Below are 17,880 nucleotides of genomic sequence, written 5' to 3' on the forward strand. Positions count from 1 at the left end.
GGCATTTTATCCTTTAAGCAAGTCATTGTTTTCATTCTAGAATAACAATTTGTTTAATTTGATTGTTCTTAAGCAGAATCTGGAACTTACTTTATGAATTACTTTAATATGTTGCTATTTGTTCTATATTGATTTATAATAATCATTTCAAATTTTCTTTTATAGCTCTCTCTTTATCTACTTCTTGTTTATTTCGGGGAGGGCTCTTTTGAATAGAAAATAAAAAATAAAATAAGTTACACATGAAAGTATATATTTTCAACCATTCCAATAAAAATTCCCATAAGATTTGCTATAGATTAGAAGCTTGAATTGACATTTGCCCTTTAGCATTTGGAGTGATGACCAGCTTATCGGCGTCTCCTCAATAAATAACGACTAAAATGGGGAACACACTTACGGAGATGACAGCAGTTTCCATGGTAGCCAGGCAGACAGGTACATCTCCCTGTGACTGGGTGACAGTCCTCATTCTCAGCTGAACATTGACATAGCTGTTTACAGTCCTTCCCATATGTGCCTGGTGGACAAACTAAGGGGAAGAGGAAATGTAAACCCAATGAATTAAATTTGTCTGTGTAAATATAGCTCTAAAAGTGAAAGCAGGGAAAAATTTATTAAATAAGACCATTGCCTACAGAAGTGTGCTGCCCTTTGGGATTTAGGTTTCATTAAATTTACTTGGGGATTACTTCACTGTTTGATTTTGTTTTGTTCAGTCAATTTGTGACCGACTGTCAAGGGCCGGCTGCAATTTTCTTGTCACTGAAGAAAATCATAGGGTGATGTCAGGTAAAATCAACTGAAATAATAGTATAATTCATGAGGGACCACATATCTGGATAAAGATATTTTTTCTGGTGCAGCCGGTTTAAATTCTCAAGGTTGTTTCTCTCTGCACATTAGCATGTACTGTATTTGTGTCACTTGTCAGCTACTCTGCTGAGTTGTGCTGTTTCCTTTTACAGGCCGAGCAGTTAAAAGCTTTTGCTCCAACTTCTAAATAATATCATGCTATTTTGTTAAGAAAATAAAAAGGCTTTCTGGGTATTTTTCAGCTTACAAGTAGACATGTTGAGTTTCATTGTTGTGTCTAAAGACAATTCAAACAAATTCAGTAAAAAAAAAAAATCCAACAAGTTGGTTATTATATATCTTGAAGACCTAAAACTGAAAAATAATTTCTGGATTAGCTTTTTCATTTATCACCTAGGGAGTTTAGCATCATGAAAGAATCAACCTGTTTTAAACGACCTCAAATTGGAGAAGTTACTGACTGTCTTATTCACCGTATCCGTTATTTTTTGTTAACTGTCCCTGTGTACTTATATTGTTATTTGTTTTCTTAGCATCCACTATCTTTAAGAATATTTCATCCTAAGTAAAAAATGGCAGCAATGGTAGAAATTCTAATTTTAAGGGCCATTGGTTGCTTGCTTAGTATTTTTTTTTTAAAAAAGGCTAACGAAACACAGGGTAATAATCTAAAAAGAGGGTTTTATTTTCCCTTTTTGACTCGGTATGCACAAATAAAAGAGCATTAAGTGGAATCTGACTCAGTTTCTGAACAGCTATTTATGTACTCTGCTGTTGGTGTACACATTATTTTATCTGAGAATCACTGATTGTTCAAATACATATCTATGAAGCATTTACCCTGAACTTGCCAGGTATGCCAAAAAGCATATCTGGCTTTACTGCCTGAAGAAGTTGCTAAGCAAGAATAACTGATCTTGGCATTTCAGAGGTGACTGGGAGTGGATGTGTGTGATATTCTTACTTCCTTCACTTCCTTGTCAGTAAACACATGAAGGTATCACCTATATTATAGTGTGATGAAAGAAGTTCCAGAAACATTGAAACATGTTTTATTAGAGGCTTCTGATAACTTTAGAAGCCAAGAGCTGCAGTTATCTTTTGCAAATTTGATTCCTCTGGAGTTCTCAAATGGATGGTTAAAAATTATTGAAGAAATTTACAATTTATATTGGAAAACAATAAAATGAAAATGAAAATTAAAGCAGTAAAAAGCATTCCAAATGTTATGCAAAGAGAATTTTTGAGAAATATTATATTTCTTAGATTAACATATGCATCATGAAAAACATCCATCAATTGTCACCTGGATGAATAATAATTATGTTGACTAAGACTTCAGAGGAAATGAAAGAATGCAATGCCTGTCTCATGTCCTCTGAAAGAGAAGGTGGTGTGTTAGTTTATCGCCTCATGTTTCCAGATGGACCTCATTATAGGGCATGACTTAACCCATCTTACAAGACATGCAGAATTCTGGAATGTTTTCATTCAGCCAAGAAATATTTCTTGGATACTTACTATGTTTTGTTCACAATAGTGAGCAAAACCAAATATGATTCTTGTACTCACCAAACTTGCAATAATGGGGAGATAAACAAATAAAACAGATAAACAAATAAAACAATCATTCAAATAAATATCTAATTTTAAAATGTTATCAGGGTACTATGAGAGAGAAAAACATCAGGGAGCCCAATTTAAACTGGCAGGAGGGGGATGGGCGTGTTTAGTTTTAGAAGTTCTTTTTGAGGAGATCACTATTTAATTGAGACCTGAAACACTAGAAGAAGTATACATAGTGAGAAGCAGAAGGGGATGGGAAAATGGTAGAGAGGAGGAAAAATGATAGGGAGAAGGAAAAAATTTCAAAGGGAAAGACCCAGGTACATATGAGTTACTGATATGATTCCTAAAAAATCTGTTGGCAATGGTATGTATATATATTAGACAATAGTCAGGCTTACATTATTATAAATGTTTCTGCATTAGTTTCCTATGGAAGTTGTAACAGATTATCACAATAGTGGCTAAACCAATACACATTTATTATGTCACAGTTCTGGAGGTCAGAAGTCTAAACTCAAGGTATTGGCAGGTTTGTGTTCTTTCCAGAAACTTGAGGTAGGGGAGAACCAGCTTCCTTGCCTTTTCCAGCTTCTAAAAGCCACATACATTCCTTGGCTTATGGCCCCTTTCTTTGTCTTCCAAGACAGCAGCTTAGCTTTCTCTTGCTTCTCTGATTGCCTGTTTCCCTCATATAAGAACATTTGTGATTACGTTCGGCCCACCAGGTAATACAGGAAAATCTCCCCATCTTTATATCCTTAATTAAATCACTTCAGCAAAGTTCCTTTTGCTTTGTAAGACAACATAGTCACAGATTCCAGGAATTAGGACGTGGACATCTTTGAGGGTTCACTATTCTGCCTACCATAATCTCTGTACTACCAAATGTTTCAAGTAGCTTCTGATTTATCTCTTAGAGACCATGTTATCATATAGGTTCATGTTCTTAAGAATAGCCTCACTCACAGACTTTATAGAAATAAATGCAAATATCAAATTTAAAAACTATATGATATAAAAATTGTATGGGAAAACCATTACCATTTTTTAAAAATAATTTTTAGTATTACTGCTCTAATGGACAAGTTTTAATCACATTGAGAAGGACTTGGAATAAGGGTGGGACCCAATAAGAACCTGGGGAGCAGCTTGGGTCCCCCGGTGCATCTACAGTGATATTGAGGAAGATGAGATCTCCAATAGCTAAAATTCAATGAAATGAAGAACTGATTGCAGATCATACTAGGAGTTTCTAGATCATGAACTACTTGCTCTTCTTAGTGCTTTATTTAACACTACTTCCCCATTTGGAAAAAAAGGAATAGCGTTAGGGGCTCCTCTCCATAAGACAGTGTTTGCTTTTATGCATAAGGTTTCCTTTAAGCAGGTGTTATTGTGCACATAATAAGATAAGCAAGTATTGAACCACTTGCCAAAATGATAGATAATAACTGACAAAACCAGAAACAAAACCACAGTGCCCTCAAGATGAGCTCTGAACTTTTTCTCCACTCTCTCAGGGCTGCTTCTTAAGAATTGGGAGGTGCATAACTATTATATAACTGTGAAGGGATTACAAAGCTGGACAACAAAGCCATCGTATAACTTATTAGGTAGGAAAATTGGCCTGGAAAGTTTTATACTGAAAATTTCTTGTTCACCTTGTTTACTAATTAGCCTTCCAGCCCACCAGAAGAACTGGTCAAACCAGTTGAAAGTAATAAGCTGATGCTTCTTCCTAGTTGAAATCATTCTGGGAAACCAAATGACCTCCTTGTGTGGTTTCTGCGTAGATTTCAGCTTCCACTCCATATGAAAGCTACATTTTACTCTGTGGATGTACTCAAAAATAAGAATAGATTGACAGTGACTATTTTTGATTTAGGTAGGATTATATCACCCTGACCATGAAGATACAACCTGAATATAAATACCCAAAAGATTTTGGAAAGGGAAAATTGTATTTTTGATTTGTTGGCTTCCCAGGTGTTTTATTTACTTTTATTAAAAATCAAGGAGTCAGCTTTGCCTAGATTCAAGCTAAGACAAGGTCAGTTTGAAAGACAAGCACTGAGCATCTCATAAACACTGCCCCGCGCCTAGTTTTACTATAGGGTAAATTTTCTAATGCTTCTTTTTACTTCTAAGAAATAAGAATTATCTTCTTCAAGGTGACTTCTGAAAAGTGCTTCATAACTTTATTTTTCCCACTAAGATTTAAAGATAAATGAAGCACCAACTAGAAAATTTACTGAATTTGTCTTTAATTGTCTTATCTACTGTCTTATGTAATTATTTTCCATGACCAATATATCTTTCTGGCTGGCAAACATTTCATAAGATGGTATATAGAATTCAAGTCATAAATACAAGAAAATGCAATGAATTGACTTTTTGTTTGGAATTCCATGACTGTCTTAGCATTTGAACTAACTATATAGAGAAACTTTTTGTGTAAAGACCCTGTCTAGCCTGGCAAGAAGATACATTGAGCAATCCTAAGATCACAGTGTCTCCACTGTGACAGTTATAACCTCCGAGGCCATCTACAGCTGCAGTGTCCCTGACAACCTAAATAAGCATAAGCAGAGAAATGTTTTAGATCATCACAAGTACCTACCATCGTACTAGTTAAAACAAACAAACAAACAAACAAAGCCTATAGTTTTCATGATGGGCAGAGAGGTGTATTCAAATTTCATTTAATACTCTGCTTCTCACAAATTGGGGTTGACCTTCGGTGGTTTATGACAGTATATTTTGCTCAGGTCTTTATCAAAAGCCTGGTGATAGATCAGCTGTCACCCACCCATTCCTCAGAATGTCTTTGTATTAAACTAATGGTTCAGCAGAGCAGCCAGCCTGACAGGCAGGTTATTTATTTGCAATCTGGTAAAAGAACTGACAATTTCATTGTTTTAATTTTTCATTTTTCATGGGTTGATGCATTAACTCACGCAGATCTTTGTGCCTCAGTCAGAGAATATGGGAGTCAGGGCATCAGAATTCCTGGGTCCATCTTAAAGTTCAAGAAGCTGTGGATAGCCTTTGGGCTGGCTGTGATTATCAGCATCACACAAGTATTTGGGTTTTTTTTTTTTTGTCTTATCTTTGTTCTGCATCTCTTTCCTCTCTTTCAGGAAGACCTATGATGTCAGCTACTGATCTGATTGTTTCATGAAACAATGTTCCTGGTTCTCACAGCCTATTAAAGGATAAAGACTACAGTAGGCCTAGAGTCTACATGTCTCAGTCAGGGTGGGGGCCTCCAGAGACCTCAGATATCGAGATATCATCAAGAGCAGATATAGCTCAGGTCGGAGCCTCTTAGAATCATCAGTAAGGTTTTTTGCTAAATACACATAGCCTGGCCTCATCCTGGGAGATTCGATTCTAACTCAGTGATTCTTTAGTGAGAACTAAATATATATATATATTATTTAAATCCTGTGATGAACTCCTGGTTGAGAGCCATTGATCTAGAATCTAGACCAACCAACATCCTCTATTTACAGATAAGATATCCAATAGACTGAATCATTTGCCCAAGGTCATAGCTAATCAGTAGCAGAGCTAAAACTAGAATCCAGGGTCCTAACCCTCAGGTCAATGACATTACCCTCAAGTCATGCTCCATGTCAGCTTCCATTCACCTGGAACTACTAAGATACTTTGAGGAGGTTCTACTAATAGCTATCACACATGCTAAAGTGTCAGGGCACAATGTGGAGGTGATCATTTGCACTTATTTCAAACGCTGGACCTCAGTCATCATCTAGACCAACATCTTCAATTTACAAATAAGATATTCAACAGAGAAAATCCAATTTAAACATGAAGGGGTTCCTGTTAACCTATTGGTACCAAAATTATATTATTACTTTACTGTTTTTCATTTATATAAAAATTGAGAGCACCTCTAAGACAAAGGCAATGTTTTATTATTTTCAATGTGCTTGACATCTCACGTAGAACGCGGAACGCACAAGGTACTCAATAAATGTTTAATGAAGAAAAAAAAAGGAAGAAAAGCTTCTCTAGTCCAATATATGCAACTGTGTAAAAGGCTGATTCCACACAAAAACAGACCACTGGCTCCCTCTATGGTGTGTTTATTCACAGGGTCCTACGCTTGGCACTGATGATATAAAATTGAATAAGATTAGTGTCTGTTTTCAAGAATCTAACAGACTGATTCAGGAAGACATGTGAAAGATGAATATAGAATAATCTAACATTGCCACTAATAGAGACATGTAAAAAAAGTCTAAGTCATGCTAAAGAAAGTTCACCTTATCAGGAGGGAACCAAGGTGTCCTCAAAGAGGTGGCATTAGAACTGGACCTAGAAGAGTGAATAGAAATTCATCACTCAGAAGGAGGAGAACGAATGAATGAAGTCTTTTATTGAAAATGACAGACACATTTGCTTTATGGCTAGAGGACAGAGTTTAGGAACAAGTATGATGTCGAAGAGTTGTGTTGGTCCTTAAAAGTGAAGCATTTTTAACATCTCACTGAATCCTTAATCTGGTGCTTGTGAGTTGCCATAGAAATGTCATGGTCAGACTGATGACAGTGTACATATTGGATTGGAAGATGGGAGTCCAGTTGGGGATTATTGCAGGCGTCCTAGCAAGAGACTATATGAATCTGAACTGGAGATTTGGAGAGAAATGGAGATAAGGAGTTGTACTAAGATGTTTTTTTTTTTTTTGAAATGGAATAAATTGTACCGAATGATAGATTGTATAAGAAACCAGAGGAAAGGCTCTGTCTGTTCCTAAATATTTCTTTCATTGTTTGTTGTTTTTAATAACAGGCCTGTCCAGCTTACCTTGGCGATCAGAACACTGGCTGGAGAGTGCTGGCTGCAAGGGCAGTGACATTACAAGAGCTACAGAATGTGGATACTCAGGATTGGAAAGCCGCATAAGCATGCGGATCAGAAAAGAGCAATGATTCTAAGACAATGGGGCTGGAATAGGTCCTGAAAGCAAGTTCCACCTAGTTCATTTTTTTCAGGCTTACTTTTTGAGTAAATGCTCATATACAGCACAGTCCCTAAGAAAATGTTTGAAGTGTTTCAGCTTTGAAGTCAAAATGATGATGCTTTCTTTTGGACATCTTATATACCATTGTTATCATGGTATCTCACAAGAGCATTGATGATGGCTGATTTTCTTTATGTAGAACTTGGTGGATGTCATCCTCCAGGTGGATAGTACTAATAAATATCTAGCAACATTTCCTCTTAGTGCTCCCCATAAAAGGCAAACAATAAGTCAAAATTCTAGAACTTTAATATTTCAATTTCATGATGATATACTATACTAATACTCACAGAAGAAATGCACTTATTCTGAAAGGGTTAATCATGCCTGTTTTTCAATCTTCTTGTGTTTTGTGTAATTACTAAAAGGTGAACATAATAATATGGTTAAAATTGTGATTAGGAGATTCTAACCTCCAGTAAATGTTCAGAATGCAGGAATCGAAGTAGGGAGAGGAAAAGAAGATTGCAGAAATAAGAGAATGACTAAATAGTAGGTATGAGAAAAGACTGTCTGGGGATCTGAGGAAAGGATCATAATTTAAGAGCTGACATTTTCTGAGTACCTACTATGTGCCAGACCTGTTTAAGCTCTCTACTGTATTATCTTATTTGATAACCAAAACAAACTTGTGAGGAAAAAATTATTACTTTTTATTTTACAGAGGAAGCTAAAAAAACCGAATGTGAAGTAATTTGCCCAAAGGATGCACAGCCAGTCAGCGCTGATGACCCAATATCATTTTTTTAAACATTACATTATACTTCTTTCCAGGCATTACTGCACTAACAAGGGAGTGTGAACTTACCTTACTGGTTTATGGGCCTTATGGAAGGACCTATGATTCATGTTCTTACCTCATTTCATAGAATCAGGATGGTATAGGAGAAGAGATATGCACTGATATTGGGAGTTATCAATTCTTATTCATTTACTCTGGGAAAATCACCTCCTCTCTGAGGGCTATATCGGATTTTGTCATTTTCATAGCTCTATTTGTTTTAAATTTCAAATAATTTTTATTATGAAAATGACTAGTAAAACACCTCTCATGATGGAGACTCGGTACATTCTACTTTAGTATTAATGCATAATAAATTGGCTATGCTTTATTTGAAACCATAGTAACTAGTAAGTAAGATTAGATCCTAAAATCTTTCTGTTCATTTATGAAACGATTAGAACTCACGTTTGAGATGCTATGTCATCAATCACTTTTTTTTTCCCAAGATCTATAGAATTTAAAGAAAGGATAGAAGTAATACAGAAAAAAAGACACCATTTCCAATCCACTGATTTAGTGGATGGCACCAATTATACTTGATGCAAGAACTCTCCTTTGGAATACTAATGAAAGCTATCTATATTATCCACTTAGAACTCACAGATTAGATGATAAGGAATAAGATGATTTGACAAAGAGGGAAGGACTAGGTAGAGAGGTTGCTTTCATAGTAGGCATGAAACTGTGAAATCCAAAATACTACAGTATTTGTGCTTCTGCTCAAGTGTGTTAATAAACCCTTAAATGCATATTTAAAATAAAGTTTATAGAATCCAGAACAGCATAATTAATAGTAATTACTTTTTTCCCCCAGATTTGCTACCAGAAGCAAGGCGATTGCTTTTTAACTATTATCCTAGAGTGTTAATTTTGGGTATCCATGTAAAATGAATTTGTAATGAAAACTTTCTTTGTATCAATGTTAAGGTTAATGAAAGTCAACAAATGGTATTCACATATGCTAATGAAACTTCTGTATCAGAGATCAGTTCAAATCCCAATTTGACAAACAGAACTCTATTTGGCATCTTACATATTATTCCCGCTTTATCACTCTAGAAAAATAAAGAAGCAAAAATAGAAACACAAGTAAAGCAATTAATGTTACCTTACTTTGATGCAATGAAATCAAATAATATACTAGAGTAGCAGATTCTTGTCAGTTCAAACCATAACATCATTGCTTTTAGGTCACGTCTTGTGAAACCATGCATTTCTTAACACCAATATTTTAAAGAAAGGTATACTTACTCCCTAAGAAACATCCACTAATGCTTTATTTACTCAATTTGCAAATATTAATTCAATGCTTACCATGTGGCAGGCACCAAGTTTATTTAGAAAAAATTCAAAGTTGATCAGATTTCAGTTTTCTTTTTTATTTGTCACCACTTTGTCCAAATTTCTTAAGAGTAAGAACAACAAGATGCTTGAAAGAAACTGGCCCCTAACTTTTATGAATTGTTCATCTCAACCTCAACTACTTTAACTGCCAACTCTCCAAAACAAACTCCAATTCAATTAGTAATAAAATATTGCAACTCTCCATGAAGCTCTTTCTTTTCCTAATAGTAGTTTACTTGGTCCAAAGTAAAGGACTGAAATGAACTACTTCATTTTATCACTCTCTCCTTACATATTGTCCTGAATAAGTCACATTCTTTCTTAATAATTTAAAAGCATTTTCATTTGTGCCGTGGGAATGACTAGAAGAGCTTTTAATATTATTAAGTCTAGATCAAATCAATCTAGTCTAAATAGGGCATGGGACTAATGCTTCTTTAACCACTCCTCCTTCTTACCAATTATTCACGACTATATTGGTGGCCTTGTTAGAAAATTTTTGACATCTACGATCAGAGGTTCCAGATGCAGGCCACTTTCATACATTTTGCTGACAACCTTTGAACTAAGCTGCCAAGTCAAAGCTTACCATGGTCTTAAAACCCAAATGGTGATTCATTGTTTGCAAACAGGGAGACAGAGTACCATTGTTAACTTGACCTTAGCTTCTAACTCAGAATCGAAATGCTTAAAGACATGGGCATCTTAACTAGAGCAAGATATAAATCAAATTCCCTTCAACACCACAAAGAAATGAATGGTTGGCATCTTATGAACTATAAAGTGCAGTGGTTTTTCCTTGGAAGATGAAGTTGAGACTGATGACAAAAGACCCCATTACTTAATTGACTTTAATAAAATATGGAAGAACAAACTTTGCCATGGTTTCAAATAGTTTGGTGACTAAACAGTCATTCTGAGAGCTTGCTAACTGCATAGTTCTTGAGAGTGAAATTTTCTAAGATTAAGAGTGAGACAAGAAAAGGAGAACTCTCCAGTTAATGCTGTCTTAATTTCTTTGCTGCAACCAAATCATATCAGTGGATCATATTGTTATAATAGACATACTTGTAAGATTTGGAGCAAGATAAGGGGGCGGGGGAGAGCAGGGATAAAAAGGCTGCTACAGGGAGACAAATGGAAAGAATTTGTTCCAGAAAAGACAAACAATTTTGGTAAATGAAGGAGGTGTAGTGGGGTCAGGCGAGAGCTATGGCCAGGCCCAACATGATCATCAAGTAAGAATTTTATGAGCATGTTAAATCTCATCATGTATGAGTTAAACTACAATTTTATTAAATGTTAGTTGAACTGAGTTGAGGCCCTGTGGATCCACAATTGAGGAAAAGGAAGACTTGGAAGTTTAAATAATAATAGATCATTACTGCTCTTGGTATATAACACCACCTCTACTTTTTCCAGCGTTTTAACTAGAAACTAGAGGTGAAAATTAAATCGTGTATATTTTTTAAACTGCTCATAAAATCCAGTTTCTAAAACCAAACTAAATTAAAATTAAATTTTTAAAAATGTCTGCTATTGATGAGATAACACTGATCCCTGATCTAAATATTTTGGAAGGTTGTATTTATTATTTACTTTTTGCTTCATATCTAGGAGGGGAAGAACTTTCTGTATTAGTCCAGAAATGTGTGACAGTCCAATAGTATTGTCTTAGTATCTCCATTAAGGTACTGATTTTGCAGAATAATACCTTTTTGAAAATCGTGTCGGAAAAAAAGCACTTTTCTGCACAAACAGCAAATAAACTCTCCCAGAATCTTCTGTAATTCAGTGTTTCCAAAAAAATATGATACATTCAAGAAACACTAGAGACATTTCTCCTTTTAATAGTTTAAAACAGTGTAAGTTCTTGTGAAATCTGAAAGTTTTATACATTGACACAAGCTAGTTATGTAGAAATATATGACCATTTGTTTGAGTCTCTGGAAAAAGCAGCTTAATAGAAAGTGGCATACATGTGCACCTGAGGATGCTGGCAGGATACATACACACCTAAGGATACTAATGCATTCATGCACCTCTTACGTGACCTTATCAACCTGCTGTCAAAAGTGCTAGTTGAAACATGAAAAATTCAGTTACTCATCTGGTTATTTTGCTTATATTAATTGGTCTGATTTTTTTCCCTTTTGAATTAATTGAGCTGATCAGCAGTGTTTGTGCTATAAAATTGAGTTTATATCAACTTCGAGGATTGGAAATATATAGCTCCCTTCCCAAAATAACAACTTAAAATAATGTTTAAAAAGTAGATACTTTTCCAAGTCAACTCTAGAATATAGGGTAAGAAACACCCATATTTGTGTGTATGTTCATTAAACAGAGTTTTATTTATTTTAAACTGTAGAAATCTACTGGACACACACACAAAAAAGATGTAAAAGGTACAAGTGTGATGTCCCATGCACAAGGTTGGGGTGCAGGGGCGAACTGCTCTGTTTACCTCTATTGTTGCCTTTGGCTCCAACCCAGCCAGGGAGACATCTGGATGCCCCTGAGACAGACTGACAACGGAACACACTTGGTGACAATTCAACTCCCAAAAGTCCATCTAGACAAGCTAAAAATGGAATATAATAAGTCAGCTTTCTCTCTCCCTCCCTCCTTCCCATCCTTTCTTTTGTAGTTCCTGTTTCTGTGTACTATTCCAGTGCCTGGTAAATGACTGACTCTTTTCTAGGCTTCTAGACATAAAGTTTTCAATCACTGGGAAAATTTTAATATTTTTAAAATAGTTTCCCCAATAATATTGAAAAGCATTTGACCCTCTGTCAACTTAACATGAGGCATGCTGTGTCTCTAACATATAGCATGGAGAATTTTGTGCACAATATCTGTTATAGAGAATATGTAACAATTTAAAAATATTCAGTCCAAAGGTTATTTTACACAACTGATAAGAAATTGCTGCACAGCTGGAGTTTTATAATCTAAAATCACATTTTCAATACAGAAATTTACAGCACAAGGCAGAAATAAATTTAAGTTGATCTACGCAAATCTCTTTCTTTTCTGGTTTGTATAAATATATTTTTATTAAATTATTATTTTTTTATAACAACATTCTCCCTCAGGAATTCATCCCACATACATAACTAATATATGTAACTCACTCATTTTTCCTTATTCATATATATTTTCCTTTCTAGCAATGCCAGATTTTCAAGTTTATAAACTGGCAGCTAATAGCAACAATTCTGCCTCATTTTATCTTTATTTCATAATGTTAGTTAATAACTTAAAATGAAACTTACATAGAACAATCAAAAACTTTAAAGATCTCAAAATAAATTATTGAGATAAAGTCACACTGATTCTTATATGGTTGGAGTAGGAGGCAAAAAGGAGGGGGCTGTTTCTTCAATTAGCACCAGCCAAAGTTCAACAAAATTTCCATACCAGGAAGGCTGGAATGTGAATTTAAAAACTTCCATTCTAAGGCTTCAAGTGTGGGTAAGCAAAAACAAATATGAGAGAGAGAGAGAGAGAGAGAGAGAGAGAGAGAGAGAGAGAGGAGAGAGAGAGAGAGAGAGCGCCCCACTAAATTGATAGAAATAGTGATACTCCAGTACATCTAATGGTTGCTTACCATTCTATTTTTCTACATCTGGAATTTCACATTTATACAGAGTCAGAGATGTTTCATATAAGTAGGCATGGAAACCACCTTGGAGATATTCTGTGCTTGAATATATATCTCCAGCTCACTATTCCCCTAAATTATTCCCTTGAGAGAAGCTCTCCTTTGAATCTCTGAATGTTCTCTATTTATATGTGTTCTCCACACCCTGGAGACATAGTCAACTAACATTAAAGTTCAGAATATCTCCCTTCCTGTGTAGATTACTGAGACAAAGGTAAACACAGCTAAGTGGAGGATGAAGGAGGAAAGAGGTATTCAGATGCAGGCAATAGAGTACGGGCGTTATGGGTGGGGGGAGTAGACAAACCTTGCCTGCTTTGCAGTTTCTAAGGTGGGTTTGTCCTTTGATACGATTTTTTAGGGTCATGTAGGATATACATGGCTATTACCAAAGGAACCGGTTTTCTGTCAGAGGACAATGGACAAACTAGCCAACTTCTGTTGTAATTATTTTTAATTCGCTACTTGGGTGTATATTTAACTTAGTAATAAAAATATTTTGTTAGGAAAAAAATTACTTGACATTTCAATTCTGGGCATTTTGTTCTTTGCTGAAAACCAAGAGGAAAGGGTGGGTGTTATAGTTTAGAATGGAGAGAAAAGAATGGGGAAATTATGATAGAATCTATGGAGAAAGGGAGAAACAAGTTTAGAAGGTAAGATAAAATTCACTTTAAGATATCGATGATACCTTATTGAAGTTCTTTAAACTGAAGATCATAATAGTGATGAAGTAAAAAGAAGTTCAGATTCATTCTCATCTGCATATTAGAAATAATAATATCTACCCATGGAATTTTTATAATAAAATTTTCTCAAGTAATATAAAAGTATTATGGAAAATATTAAATATTTAGCACTGATTTTGTAATCACTAGTTAATGGAAACCAGGTCAGCTTGCCCAATGATGTTTTTTTCTGGAACTATTCAAAACTGGTCATCCTGCTCCATCTTCTGATAAAATCTGTAAAGCAAATTTTCAGGTTTCTTTTTTCAATTTTAAATTTACTTCATTAGTTAAAGTAAGTTATCACAGGCTTACAAATTTTAAAACTACTGCCAAGATATTATTTTTTCCTTTAAAGATTAGAAGTGTGTACCATAGTCAGGCTAAAAGACATTTTCACACACAATGTAACTGCAAACCACTGTAAGTTTCTTTTGTTCAGAGACAGACACGATTCTCAATATCTATTAAAGTTTTAAGAACTTAACTTATGGTGCAACTCTCATATCTGTGCAAAGAAATAAATGCAAGAATGTTCACCACAGTTGTTTTTAAGTAGCAAAATACTGAAAATGATCGTAATATCTACCTGTAGGTGATTTATTAAACAAATCATTTTAGGGGCATACAATAGAATATTCTGAAACCATATGGAAGAAAAGGTAGATTTGTGTGGACTGATAGGTAAAGATGCTTGAAATATATAGTTTAGAGAATAAACAAATAAACAAGACATAAAATTAATGTTTGGTACAATTACACTTACACAGAAAAAGCAACTGAGGAGTGGGCTGGGAGAGAAAAACTGTCAAGGAAGCTTTCGCGTTACACACTTTTCCATCTATTAGTTTTAAAAAATATTTTTACTTATCATCTACTTTGATATATATGAGATATATAAAACAACGGTTTTGAAGGAAAAATAATAACAATAACATTTACCTCATTTATTTGAGTCCTGGGCCAAAAGCACAAAGAAGGAAGGAGCCATGGCCCTCTCGTGGAGAATTTTAATAGTGCACTTCTCTTAACAATAATCCCACATTCTAAAGACATCTCAACATCTGAATTTATTTATGGGTAGAATCAACTAGAATTTTATATCAGGTAATATCACAAAATAAAAAAAATCAAATGCCCTTGGAGTTAATTCTTACTTTAAAAATCTTGAAAACATCCTAATGAAATTTGAATTTATGATGCATTTTCTGTGTGCAACGTGACAGTATCCACAAATTCAAATGCATTTCACGGGAAAAATCTGAGCTTGTTGAGAGTATATTTGCTAGCATAGATTCTTCAATTACAGGAAAGAGTGACTTCTAATAATTACAAAAGCTTGTTGTTAATTAAAAAATCAGTCGTTGCTTATGCCAGTCTCTAAACCAGAACCTATATAGGCAGCTGTCACCTCAAAACTGAATCACTATATGTGAATAATGAAGGTGCTTATTTTCTTGGGCTAATCTAAAACATTTCTAACAAGAGAAACTATTCCAAAACTATATATGGCTATGTCAACTGCCAAATTCCCTCGGTCCAGTTGAAGGCGTGCAGAGTTTCCTGTCAACTTGTGCTCTGAAGCAGAACAGTCTCCAACCCAACCACTGGGCTTGCTCCATATTAAGTATTGGCTACCTTAGAAATGTACCGTCTCTTAGTGTAAAACTCCCCAAAGGGCAATTCAAATCACATTTAGAATTTCCTATTTACATTGCAATGGCCATGGCAGAAGTTTGAATGTCACAGTACAAATCTGGTACCAAATGCTGAGTGTGTTCAGCGGATTCAGTTTCAGAATTCACTTCACATGAACATGTTTTCATCAAGTTAAAGGGGGAGGGGGTGTCATGGGATAAGTTCATGTTATGAACTCTGGTCTTAACTCTTTATCATCTTGAACAAGTAAACTAGTGTTTTTGCTCTTGCAAAGAAAGAATTTACCAGACTACTTCGCACAGTAATCTTGCCTTTTAAAAGCTTATGCAAAAATGTTATCAAGCAAGAACAGGCCATGAATATTTCTAGGTTAATTTCCTATGTGAGAAAAGGACATTTTGTTAGAACAGCTCAGAAATTAGAGGCAATTTTCTTGAACTGGCAAATTTTTTCTAGAAAAGTAATAAATTGCTAATTACTTTTCTTTCTCAAGCTGTGTCTATCCTGGGGGAAAATGTATTGTGATATCTTTTTTAAAATATATGAATTTATAAGAGTAGATTTTTCGCAGTAAATAACTGACAAACTCTTTTGTGTGTGTGTGTGTGTGTGTGTGTGTGTGTGTGCTTTGTTTTGCTTTTGTTTTGGTTGTTGCTATAAAAAATAATCTTCAAGGAGAAAATGTTATTTCAACTGGACACAGTCACACACATGCATACCATCTTAATCTCCAGATTCCAAGTCCATCCAACTGAGGTGAACTTGAAAGAGCTCTCCCAGACAAAGCTGGAAGGTGAGCCTGGCAGTGAACAGTACTGTTTCATGTCACTATTTAGTAACTGGGTAGCTGAGTTCACATCCACCCAAGGTTCCCTATCTCAGACATGAACACTTATTTCTAGTAAATGATATGTCTAGCAATTTATTACAAGCTAACATTGGAGTAATTTATTCTGACCTATTTCGAAGTTTGTTTAAAAATAAAGTGTACCTAAAGGCAATGTGTATTATAACACACTTCTAGGACCAGAAAAAAAAATACTCTTATTATTTGGCCTTTGCATGGTTATGGTAAAAATAACATAAGCATCCCTTGGCTAAGCCTGACTTTGAACAATACTGAATTGGAGGCATACATTTCTGCCTTAATTTGCAAACTGAAAGAATCCATTTGGGGCTGGGCCTATGTGTGTTAGCATCACATGAAGCACAAGAATCCACAAATGTATTTGAAGAGAATAGACCTATCTTCCTATGGAGTATTCTCACTTAGGTTGAAATGTTCTTTGTTATTCACAGTCTACTGGGGTAGAAATTATTTTTCTTGCAAAATTTTAACTCTGTTAGAACACTTTGAATCAGTCACTTTCAGAATTCACTGGGTTATGATGATGCATTAGCATGCCAGATTAGCATATTAGATTAAAACTTATACTTTCCTAAAGAACTAGGAAAATGTTTTTGGAAATCCAAATTCCATTTCATAAATTTTATTTAATTTCAAGGATCAAAACAAATAGAAAAAGAGAAAAGCAACCCTTGTTATATACCACTTCCAAAGAAAATAGAAGCTGAATACTTTAGAAATAATATAAATTAAAATAATAATTACTTTTTTAAAAAAACCTTAATGTGGCCTTATGCATTATTCAGTGCCATCTTATTTAAATACTGTTTCCACCCAGTTAAGAGAAATCCTATAACTACCCTACCACATACAATATAATAAAAATAAATAAATAAAGGGCTTGGAGTTCGGCAGATTTGGCTTCTATCCTAGCTCTGCAAAATGAAGGTGATAATACTTACCAGACATTGTTCTGCCAAGTATTAGAGATAATGTTTTCACAACAGCTGGCCCCAGAGCCTGGCACAGAGTTGGCAATAATAGCAATCAGTAGCTTTATTCCTGAGTGATAAATGGGTTTGGTAAGGGACAGAGGTAAAAGGCAACAGCCCAGAGCTGCCAGAAGGAAAAGTGTAAAAGTCACAGTTAGAACTTAGGCTGCTTATCCAAGTTTTCAACCTCAGGCACAAGATGTAATCCATTTCAGTGTTTCCCAGTCTTAGTTGATCTATAATCAGATCGTTCCCACAGAAAGGAAAGATTTAGCCATGTTGCTCATTATATAGAAACTGCAGTATGTAAGCATTTGAGAATTAAATGTGACCGACTGTTCCTCTTATAACAAGCTGGATCATGCCACTTCTTTGCTCAAAGCCCTTCAGTGGGTCCTTCATTTCATTCAGCCGAAAGCCA

General features: G+C 35.0%; 1 protein-coding gene across 1 annotated transcript in view; it reads right to left on the reverse strand.

Moving 5' to 3' along the window:
- Window positions 1-329: 329 nt before the first annotated feature.
- The window catches only part of LOC120598554 (EGF-like and EMI domain-containing protein 1), a 495,472-nt gene continuing 477,921 nt past the window's right edge, over window positions 330-17,880 (reverse strand). Inside the window, exon 17 of the mRNA XM_039857412.1 lies at window positions 330-532. The gene's annotated coding sequence lies outside the window, so the exon portion shown is untranslated. The remainder of the gene's footprint in view (window positions 533-17,880) is intronic.

This window comes from Pteropus medius, unplaced genomic scaffold (assembly GCF_902729225.1).
Source record: "Pteropus medius unplaced genomic scaffold, Ma_sr-lr_union100, whole genome shotgun sequence".
NCBI classification, from domain to species: Eukaryota; Metazoa; Chordata; class Mammalia; order Chiroptera; family Pteropodidae; genus Pteropus; species Pteropus medius.